Raw genomic sequence first — 12,297 nt, 5'->3', positions numbered from 1 at the left:
TCTTATCTTTTCGCGGGCTTTGAGTTTGCGCTTAAAACGTTGGCACAATTCGTCCGGCCTCGTGGTCTGGTCAGGTTTCACCCCTCCCATCCATGGGCCGCCCTCAAGGGTAAAGTGGGGTGGGAATAGCAATGGTGACTTGTCTTCCTAAATAGGCCATAAATAACAAAAATTCCAGCTCTTTGGCAGGCAGAGACCCACACTATTCCCTCCCCTTATATCTTAGTTTATGACAAGCGAGGGTGTTGTACTATTGTACTTCTTAGTACATTAGTGAATCTGCGCCAATATTATGTATTTCGGGAAAATATAAACAGAAACAGATGCAAGAAATAATGCTGGTGTAGTTAATTCATTCTTAGAGTGTCCTTTTTCGAGAAGAAATAACATTGAAAGAAAGGAATTTTTAAATAGAGAACCTACCGAGATACCTACGATATTGCTGACAATTTTTCTGGCGGATAATCTTAAAATGCGAGTTTCTATTGCATCCTGGTATGGGCAACATAAATGATTAAGTGGTAATGTGGTGCAAAATAAACTTCTCTGTTGGCCTTGTTTGTTGCCGTCAAAGAAAAAATAAAAAGAAAAGAAAGAAAGGGGAATTTCAACACATAATATGGGTTGCTTCATCACACTGAAACAATCACTGAAACTCACAGCATAACAGCTTATTTGGTGAGTGAAATTATTATTTTTCATTAATAGTCATAATAATATAATAATAATACAGTAATAATGGTATTAATAACAATAACAATAATAATAGACGATTAATATCATAAATAAACATTTCCTATCGGAGGCACTTAAACTAGTTGCATCTGGCCTCACCGAGGATTTCGATCACCGGCCGCTACTGCATTTAACAGATGAATCGGATTAATTACCTTGTACAATTTATATAGAAATATTTCTATCACAGTTATTTATATATGCATGCAAGCATTAAATTATAGATTAAACTTTTAATAATAGTAACTTAGTCCAAAAACTCGCAGGCCAGCACACCCGGAGTACTTTTATCAAGTTTGGCTAATTAATTTTTCTCTGCCGTCAACAAAGTATATATTGTGAAGCTGTGAGTTCCGAAACTGCCCACTCCCGTAATCACTAACACTTCGCAAGCTTTCAGCGGTGCTGTCTGCAGCTTGTGTGGGGAAATTATTTACTCAAGGGAAATTTGCGTCACAATATTGGAGTTTGAGATCGACTGTAACACTGCGCTCTCCCACCCCCTAGTACACCTCGCACATTTATGTCCGCAGCAGATTTACAGTAGTTGCCATCTCGATGCTTATTTAAAATTTCATCAACATTTTTCAATTTAGTTTTTGTTCCATTACAATTTTGTTTGGTATTATAATTGAATTTATAAAATAGTACATTATGCAACGAGCCTATAATGGTAGTAATTAAGACGCGAGTATGTCTTTTATGAAACGAGCGCAAGTGAGTTTCATAATTTTCATACGAGCGTCTTAATTACCATTATAGGCAAGTTTCATAGGACTTTTTATGCTCGACCATATTTCTAACTTGAAATTATTCATAAGTATTCATGTTATTGTTATCTAAGTGAGGAGTGGAACTGACCTGAATTGTGAGATGTGCGCAGACGCGAAAGTATTGATTTTTTTCAGAGGCACGAATGTCATTGACCTTGATATAATCTAGAGAATAACATGAAGATTAGTCTTGATATAACCTGGAAATTGATTTAGAGTTGAAAAACGAGATAACAAATTGAATTTATTTTAATATTATTTACAATTAACCCTAATTATTACAGTAACAGAACATAACGTTCTGCGACAGTATTGGATTTCCAGCCTCCGTGACATTTCGCTAATTGTCTTTCGATTGCATATCCGAGAATAATCGATACTTGCGGTTTTGTAATGGTACAATGGTGATTTCTCATTGGCTGAACAACTGAATTACAATGAATAGGTGTACTTTAATGAGGTGCATTAAAGGGTTGCTACCAGGTGTAGAATTACTACATTTCGGCATGGTCGAGCATAAAAAACTTTTAAAATGATTTGTCACCGGAATACCTCAGGAATTAAGGGGTGATTTCATTATTCAGGCTGAAAATCGGCTTTTTTGAAAGGGTGTAAGTCAAGAAAAGTAAATTTGTAGGAAATTGAAAAAAAAAAATTATGTTAGAGGAAAACTATCCGGAAATATACAGAGTGTTAAAAAGTATCCAGTATTTTAGGAGGAGCTAGTATGTATCAAAACAAGAAAATAATGTCTATAAACATGGGTCCTACAACTATACTTTCTGAGATCTGAACACTTGTTCATAGGAGGTGCTCGATGTGACGTCCATTCATGGCAATGCATTCCTCTGTTCTTTGGCGTAAGGAATCACACACTCTTTGAAATTTGTTGTTAATACGTTAATAAGAAAGTCCTGATAACGATCCCCAATTGATCTCTGTGGTAGCACTTATGGCCCTATTAATCTATCATCAAGAACGCCTGCCCAAAAGTTGATTGAGAATCGGTGCTGATGCCTTGTTTCTTCAACTGCATGGGGATTTTCATCAGCCCACACATGCTGATTACGAAAATTCACAACATATCTCTGCTGAACCCCGCTCATATCCGCAACCAGACTTTTGTTTTCAGTTTTCCTTGCTACGTATCATTATTCCATGCCAGGGGTGTCAACTACGGTATGATTATCTGGTAGTCTGCTATATTGTAGAACAGAAAAATGCAACGTCATGAATGGACGGCACATTGAGCACATCCTATGAACAAGTGTTGAGATCTCAGAAAGTATGTGTTGTAGGACCCTTGTTTATTAGACAATATTTTCTTGTTTTGATGCATACTATCACCTCGTAAAATATTGGATACTTTTTATTTAACACTTGTTTTATTTCGGCATGTTGGCTGATAGTCTAGATTACGTTTGTTGGTTTTTAAAGTACTTATAGGCGTTATGGGAATACTTAAGGTTTTATTGAGATTTAAAATATGAAAAAATCCGCCCTTTAAAAAAAATCAATTTTATAACAAGTAGCCTAAAGTGAAATGAGATATAGATATTTTTATGCTATTCTTGAATTACTTTACTGGAAATCGTACACAATTAACAATCAGAATGTATAATAATTGGACAGAGTTACGCAATAAGAGACCAACCGACAAAAACCTGTTTTCGAGATATTCACCATTGAAATAAATTTGATCATATATTACATTTTTATGCAAGAAGTATTGTAACATTCATACTATTACAAAAAATAGCACTAATAATAATAATAATAATAATAATAATAATAATAATAATAATAATAATAAGAATAATAATAATAAGAATAATAATAATAATAATAAACAGTAACCGATTTTTAATAACTTCTAATAATAAATTATTTAAAAAGCAAGCACTTCAACTGATTTTAAACACTGATTAGTATTCTATTATATATTCATTTTTGTTTTTTCTTTACATCAAAATAAAAAAAAATAGTTTTCTAAGTTAGGAATCTTTCAAATCTTTCAAAATTCAATAAATCAATTAAAACTAAAATATCATTTATGTATATAATAATTATTACTCCATTATATTATTGCATAGTAGTAGTAGTATTTATTCCATATTTATAAACCCTATTTTACATATAGTATATTAGGGTTATATTTTAAACTAATCATAACAAATTGAAACTTACAGACTACCATACAATAAATATACACTTGTAAGCGTAAAACATATACAAATTAATTAGATAAGGCTTTGAAATTACAATCGGAAAACATAGAGAATTTAACATGAATAGACATGTTGCACTTATAGATAATATTATGACACTTCGCTAATATACACACATACATACATACATACATACATACATACATACTTATATACATACTTACTTATGTAGAGACATAACATATAGATACATACGGTGGATAAACATTAATTTGATTGAAGGCTTAAAATTATAATCGAAATACCTAGAGAATTTAACATGAATAGACATGTTGATCTTTTAAATCATATTAGGACATTTTGCTAATATATGTACATTTGTAGACATAATATAATATATTGCATAATATTTTGCATTTATTTTACAATTGCATTATTTAATATTTTTCATTTCATTTTATTATTTGTACTCTCTCGTTAACCGAATCTTCTACGTTTTACCTGATATAATTTCATTGTATTTCTTGTATTATTATTTTGATATTCATCACTTTCTTTTTCTTACATACATTTGATATAATTTCATTATATTTCTTTTATTATTCTTTCTTGTATTATTATTTTGATATTCATCACTTTACTTTTGCTTACATATATTTGATTATTTAAATTAAACAATTAAATAGTTATTTTAGCGTAGGCTTAAACTTGTAATATTACTTTTTCATTATTCGATGTAAACTCCACTCCCGGTCACAAGCTTTTGCTTCATCGGGAGTGCGAACCAAAATTGTACCATTATTATGATTGTTCAAACAAATTGTATTATTATTATGATTATGATTATTATTATTATTATTTTATTATTATTAAACCAGTAGTTGAGTTAATATTACAAAGCAAAATAAATAAATAAATAAATAAATAAATAAATAAATAAATAAATAAATAAATAAATAAATAAATAAATTTTATTGAATAAACTAAATTTGCTTATAAAAGGCAGCAGAGTGTAGATATCACATTCTTGTTTTTCTTTTCTTGCAAATACCTCATTTCTCTTTCAAAATGTCGATTGATCTATTGTTGCGTATCTCCATCCAATTGTAAATAAAAGAAATTACAACATATCATGAATGATGAAGAGAAATCAGTCTTTTCACTTGAGATGTACTGTTTTCCAGTCATTGTATTTTGCATTACTGTCTGTAGGGCCCTCCTAATTGCGCTCGAGTTGCCAAATTTGTATAAACACATTTTTAACATCAATAAGATGGCGGGAGAAAAAAGTTAACTTTATTATCTGCTCCCATGAAGATGTTTGCTTGTAAGCGGTTGGAAATGAGTGCTCCAATAGAAGAATTTCATAGTGAGTACGTCATTAGTAAAGAAGAAAATGTATTTTATCAGAAAGAAGGAAACAATTGTCATATGAAACATTTAAAATGTTTAAAGTAATTACTTGTAATGTATACAGACTCATAAAGCACGCATTCATAATTTGCCTCATTTCAACTTTATTCTGACATTTATATTTTCATTTGTTAATTCCAAACTTTAATTAGATCTAAAATATCCAGATTCATTTTACTTATTGTAAAAATCAGAGGTAGACAAATATCGGACGCCTGGTAGCCATGGTGACTAAAGAATTTTATGTGGCGCCTCAATTGTTTATTGGGCTAATTTTTTTTAAGACTTCGATTTTTTTATGCGACGTCTAATATAAAATGTTAAAAATAGTAATATGCGTTACAAGAGCGGTATGTTGACGTTTTCATGGTCGAGGAAAAGATTGAAAAAGCGAAACGTAGTTGAGCTTTTTTAATTTCCGAGAACATGAAAACAAACATACCGCTCGTGTATCGTACATTATTTTGTGCGAAGATCGTTTATTACATACCTAAAAGACGAATTTCTAATTAGTTGCAATGAAATCTCCATGTTGGTTTCTGTTTAATGACGGCAACTTCGGAAAACCAAAATATCTTTCTTCAACATTGTTGCTATAAAATGTTTTCTGTGTTTACTATACTCCAGCAGGCCGTGATATAGGCCTACGTCTGTCTTTCCCCCCCCCCCGTCTATAAATGCGAACTTAAAACAAACGGTAAGGTTATGTAATTATTTATTTTTCACTTTAATATTTTAACTATATTATTTACATAACATATTGCAGTAATAACATCCGCATCTGGAATCTTGTTGATTTTTTCACGGCTTCCTTAATGTTACTTGTATCAGGAATGCAATAAGTTTCGTGGAGTAGTAGACTTTACTTAATTTTTGCAAATATTTAAAAACAATAATTAACAGTGCAATTTAGGTGAAATTGCAGTGGTAAGTTTGCAATTTATAATTATTACTATGTTAAACGTCTCTAAAAATAATATGTTAAAAGCCTAAAGCAGTAAAATGAATGTCGCGCTTAAGCGGTAAGAAGAGGGAAATTGTTATGTGTGTTACATTGGGAACACTGAATGTGGTATTTCACACTTACCGCGTATTGGTTCTGTGCGGAAAACAAGCAATTACGCACGATCTCGCACAAAAGCGGTTGAAGACGAAAATTTGAATGTGCTTTTTAAATAATTAATATCATTACATTTGTTGCGCATCTCAAGATATTGTCCTACATAGCTTCAGAACGTCTCTCAGAGCTTGTGTTTAAATTTCATAGATATTTAGTATTGTTTAATATTTCTGTAAATGTATCTTTATTGTAGCTGGATTGGTTTTCTCAATAATGTAAGAGTATGTATGAACAAAATGTGATGGCGCTTTTTTTTTTAGTTTTGTCTATTCTTAGTAAAAATTATCTATTATTGAATACATCGGTAATCTTATCTTAAATAAATTCTTCGTTATTATTGTTATTAAATTCAAGTAGTATATTGTACACCAGCGATGCCGTCCATCCATCCAGTGGCGGAAGGGACTAGTTGATACATTCTGTAGCACAAAATAAAATAACAAAATATCTCTCTTCGTACTGTGTAGTTCCGTCACTGAGCTTGTCTTTCAAGAAACTGAGTTCCGGTAGCCTGTACAATAACAAGGTTTTCAAAGGAATCCTAAAAATTTACAACCCTCCTATGATCTCCACCCTCATTTGAAGGGACTTGGTTTTATTGCACTTGAGACAAGATAAACCTTACCAGGTACAGTCCTGTCGTTCACCTACTTATAAACACAGGTACACGAATAAATAGATGTAAACACACAGTACCGGTACAGCATGCTATTGACTCGTAACTTGCTCACCGTGCCAAGCGAAGCTAGTATGATGAAGTACACCAGCTTGTATTCAAAGAAACCAAACGTAGGACTTCAGTTACAATACATCCTTCCCGTGACTAATTTTTTATTGCTAATATTTTGACAAGTGTAACAATAACATTAGAAGTTATGAAAAAGAAAGTATCTAAACAATATTTCTAGTACAATAACTTCACATGAGTGAGGAGGTCCGTTCCAAACCGTATTAAGTCCACCCACGGACGAAATTGAGTTTTATATGATTTCGTACAGTTCTGAACATGCTCTCTCATGCTGTGAAGTCTGTTTGGGTCTAACTGTATTACAGACGTGGACAAATTATTAACAAAATTGACGATTTTTATGATAATTCTGTTTGCAAAATTTGATTTTTCAATTTAGACTACAGTTGACAATTTTGCATATTTCTATCATTACAATAGACAGAAATGTGCAAAAATGTCAACTGTAGTTTAAATTGGAGAGTTAAATTTTGTAAAAATATATAATAAAAATCTTCAATTTTCTTAATAATTTGTAAATTAGCAAAAATGTCAACTGCAGTCCAAATTGAAGAGTCAAATTTTGTAAAACTATAAAATAAAAATCTTTAGTTTTGCTAATAATTTGGAAATATCCAAAATGGCAACTGTATTCCAAATTGAAAAATCGAATTTTGTAAAAATATATAATAAAAACCTTCAGTTTTGCTAATAATTTGTAAATATGCAAAAATATCAAATGTAGTCCAAATTGAAGAGTTAAATTTTCTAAAAAATATGCAATACAAATCTTCAATTTTGCTAATAATTTGGAAATACGCAAAAATGTCAACTGTAGTTTAAATTGAAGAATCACATTTTGTAAAAATATATAATAAAAATCTTCAATTTTGCTAATAATTTGTCCACGTCTGTATATCTCCTTCAAAAGAATGCATGAAACTGTGTGTTCGTGGCAAACCGTATTATGTCCACATCTTTGTCCGCGTCAAACAGTATGCTGTCCAAAACCAATTAGTATTTTTCATTGTAAGATTGCGTTTCAAGTTTCCTGCCCTGAGATAAACTAGAGCCAATTTACAGTATTGACTTATTGTCGACCTTTGTATCAGTTCAGTGCTGCTGCTGTCCAATTGTTCATATGATATCCGTGAAAATGGAGAGAGAAGTGCCTATAGGTGAGAATAGAAGAGGGAGTAGGAAAAGAGTGAAGAAGAAAACAGCACGACAGCAACAAAGTGAACTTCGGTATAATATTTTGCACTATATTTCTTCAATTAATAGGTGTTAGGTTATTTATTTTCATTAAAAACTGATTTATACAATAATCATGTAATTCACAATAGTGTATTCTTGTTTCAATCTACAGAAACATCGACAAGGATCCTGATTTAACACTATTCGAACCATTACGCTAGCACAGGGAAGGTCGATTCCACTGTTGTCCAATTCCCTCACATGACATACGCAGGGACAAGGAAAGGGTTATCTCAACAAATAAGAAAGCTGATCAAGATCGTTAGCATTAATGAACATTCTACCTTTATGATTGAATATTACATAGGAGTAAATCAAAGAGTGTTACCTATACTTACTTACTTACTTACAAATGGCTTTTAAGGAACCCGAAGGTTCATTGCCGCCCTGACATAAGCCCGCCATCGGTCCCTATCCTGTGCAAGATTAATCCAGTCTCTATCATCATATCCCACCTCCCTCAAATCCATTTTAATATTATCCTCCCATCTACGTCTCGGCATCCCTAAAGGTCTTTTTCCCTCCGGTCTCCCAACTTACACTCTATATGCATTTCTGGATTCGCCCATACGTGCTACATGCCCTGCCCATCTCAAACGTCTGGATTTAATGTTCCTAATTATGTCAGGTGAAGAATACAATGCGTGCAGTTCTGTGTTGTGTAACTTTCTCCATTCTCCTGTAACTTCATCCCTCTTAGCCCCAAATATTTTCCTAAGCACCTTATTCTCAAACACCCTTAACCTATGTTCCTAACCATACAGAAGAACCGGTAATATAACTGTTTTATAAATTCTAACTTTCAGATTTTTGGACAGCAGACTGGATGATAAGAGCTTCTCAACCGAATAATAACCTATTACTTACACAATTACTTTGGTTGAATTTTTACAAATATAGAGAAAGAAATGATTTTTTATTTTTTTATTTTTACGTCAAACAGTATTGTGTCCACCATATTTCCTGAATTTCAGGAAAGTCTGATGTAAAAGTGATTTGAAATATAATTGATTCTTGCAGTAATTAATAATTTTAGTATTATAATTTATCTCCCATAGTTGGCACATAAAACAGTTATTCTTCTCTCCTGATAAAAACTACATCAGTGGACTTAATATGATTTGGAACGGACCATTCTCTTATGAAAATTAAGTCTGATTCACTTACATAATATCCAAAATGAACGGTTCTAAAACATCGTAACGTTTTAGAAAACTGTAAGAGCAGTAATTTTCACATTAGAATGATTTATTAGGTGTCCTCACGGACGTTTTTCTACTCGCCAGTCAGCAATATAGTTTATGATGCACTGAATTTCCATTGTCATTTCAGTACATAGCATTTACCGGCAATGTGAAAGAAATATTCAGAATATAAAAGGATTTTATAAAAATTCCACACTGAAGCCAGTTGTCACGATTAATAATTACTTCCGGAATGAAAGATTTATTGATGTTGTTTTACTTATGAAAATATTTCATCACTTTGGAAGTAAACGCTCTCCGTCAAGAATTTCGTGAAGTCACTTCTAATGTTTATGTGCGTGTGCAGTATCTGGAACAGGGTGCCTGCCTGCTGGTATGTACGAGTATAACAGGATCGCTGGAGAGCGCTGATACGACAACTGCAGCACGCAAGACCACCTCCTGCTAGGCCTGTCTTCTCCTAAATCCCACACTAATTCTGATTCTCAGGCAGGCGTTATGAGCCAAGCCGGGATTCTCTACTTCACAGAAATCTATTTCGTAATAACAACTATAATACTAATAATAATTGAACGGGTTACATCAGCTGCTTGTCTATGCGGATGACGTGAATATATTAGGAGAAAATCCACAAACGATTAGGGGAAACACGAGAATTACTTGAAACAAGTAAAGAGATAGGTTTGGAAGTAAATCCCGAAAAGACAAAGTATATGATTATGTCTCGTGACGAGAATATTGTACGAAATGGAAATATAAAATTTGGAAATTTATCCTTTGAAGAGGTGGAAAAATTCAGATACCTGGAGCAACAGTAACAAATGTAAATGATACTCGGGAGGAAACTAAACACAGAATAAATATGGGAAATGCCTGTTATTATTCAGTTGAGCAGCTTTTGTCATCTAGTCTGCAGTCAAAAAATCTGAAAGCTAGAATTTATAAAACAGTTATATTACCGGGTGTTCTGTATGGTTGTAAAACTTGGTCTCTCACTTTGAGAGAGGAACATAGGTTAAGAGTGTTTGAGAATAAGCTTCTTAGAAAAATAGTTGGGGCTAATAGGGATGAAGTTACAGGAGAATGGAGAAAGTTACACAACACAGAACTGCACGCATTGTATTCTTCACCTGATATAATTAGGAACATTACATCCAGATGTTTGAGATGGGAAGGGCATGTAGCACGTATGGGCGAATCCAGAAATGCATATAGTGTTAGTTGGGAGGCCGGAGGGGGAAAAAAAACCTTTGGGGAGGCCGAGATGTAGGTGGGAAGATAATATTAAAATGGATTTGAGGGAGGTGGGATATGATGATAGAGACTGGTTGACCTTGCTCAGCATAGGGATCAATGGCGGGCTTATGTGAGGGCGGGTTCCTTAAAAGCCAGTAAGTAAGTAATAATAATAATAATAATAATAATAATAATAATAATAATAATAATAATAATAATAATAATAATATTGAAAGATAATAATACACTTTTTCGCTCCCGAGTGGTGACGGGATTTTTCTCGTTCCCAAACTTTCAGAACGGCCCCGAGGTTCACTCAGCCTCCTATAAAATTAAGTACCGGGACTTTCCCAGGGGTAAAAAGCGGTCAGAGCGTGGTGCCGACCACACCATCTCATTCTAGTGCCGAGGTCATGGGGCTCTACCTCCATAACCCCCAAGTGCCTTGATGGCATATGACGGGGATACCTTTACCTTTTACCTTTTTTTAATAGTAGGCCTACAGTTTTGGTTGGCACTCCCGATAAAGCAAAAGCTTGTAGCCGGGAGTGGAGTTTACATTGAATAATTAAAAAGTAATATTGCAAATTTAAGCCTACAATAAAATAATTGTTTAATTGAAGTAATCAAATATATCAGCCGTGGAAAAAATGTGACTGGCGAGCACATTGTGGCTCTGACGTGCGAGTGGCGTATCGATGCAATGTCTCTCTCGAAACCATGTACCTCCATACAACGAAAGTTTCAAGTAGGATGGGAGGACGCATTTTTTTCTGCCAATATGATGAGAATAGTATATGTTTGATTTGTTCACAAGTATTACGAGGAAAACGGTTGTATAACATAAAAGTCATTATACTACAAGAAACATTAAAAGGTTGTGTTATTATTATTATTATTATTATTATTATTATTATTATTATTATTATCATCATCATCATCATCATTATCATCATCATCTCGATCCTTTTTAAGCAGATGTACGAATAATGCGGTTAGATCTTCAATTTAACTCACAGATTTACAATGTGATGTTTATTTTAGTAGGTTATTTTACGACGCTTTATCAACATCTTAGGTTATTTAGCGTCTGAATGAGGTGAAGGTGATAATGCCGGTGAAATGAGTCCGAGGTCCAGCGCCGAAAGTTACCCAGCATTTGCTCATATTGGGTTGAGGAAAAACCCCGGGAAAAACCTCAACCAGGTAACTTGCCCCGACCGGGAATCGAATCCGGGCCACCTGGTTTCGCGGCCAAACGCCCTGACCGTTACTCCACAGGTGTGGACACAATGTGATGTTAAATGAAAGCTAGATGTAAGGACTTGACAAATGTTGAACTTTTCAAATCTTTGCCAAAAAATAAATATCCGAAGCTTCGTTCTTTCGCTTGCTCTGTTGAAGCCATGTTCGCTCAACTTATGTTTGTGAAAAATTATTTTCAACAATGAAAATAGTAAAAACCAAATTTAGCAGACAAATACCTTCGTAAACAACTACGACTGGCAGTAAGTGGCATAATTCCTGATTTTGAAACTCTGTCGCGGAGACATTCTGAAGATCGTTAATTTTAGGTTGTGATAATGTGTCCTATGTTTTCTTATTCATTTTTTTTTCTTCGTTACACGTACTAAACATTAGTTTGTCACCTTATACCGTATAA

This window comes from Periplaneta americana, chromosome 16, assembly GCF_040183065.1.
Source record: "Periplaneta americana isolate PAMFEO1 chromosome 16, P.americana_PAMFEO1_priV1, whole genome shotgun sequence".
In the NCBI taxonomy this organism is placed as follows: domain Eukaryota; kingdom Metazoa; phylum Arthropoda; class Insecta; order Blattodea; family Blattidae; genus Periplaneta; species Periplaneta americana.
This window is presented reverse-complemented; position numbering follows the sequence as displayed.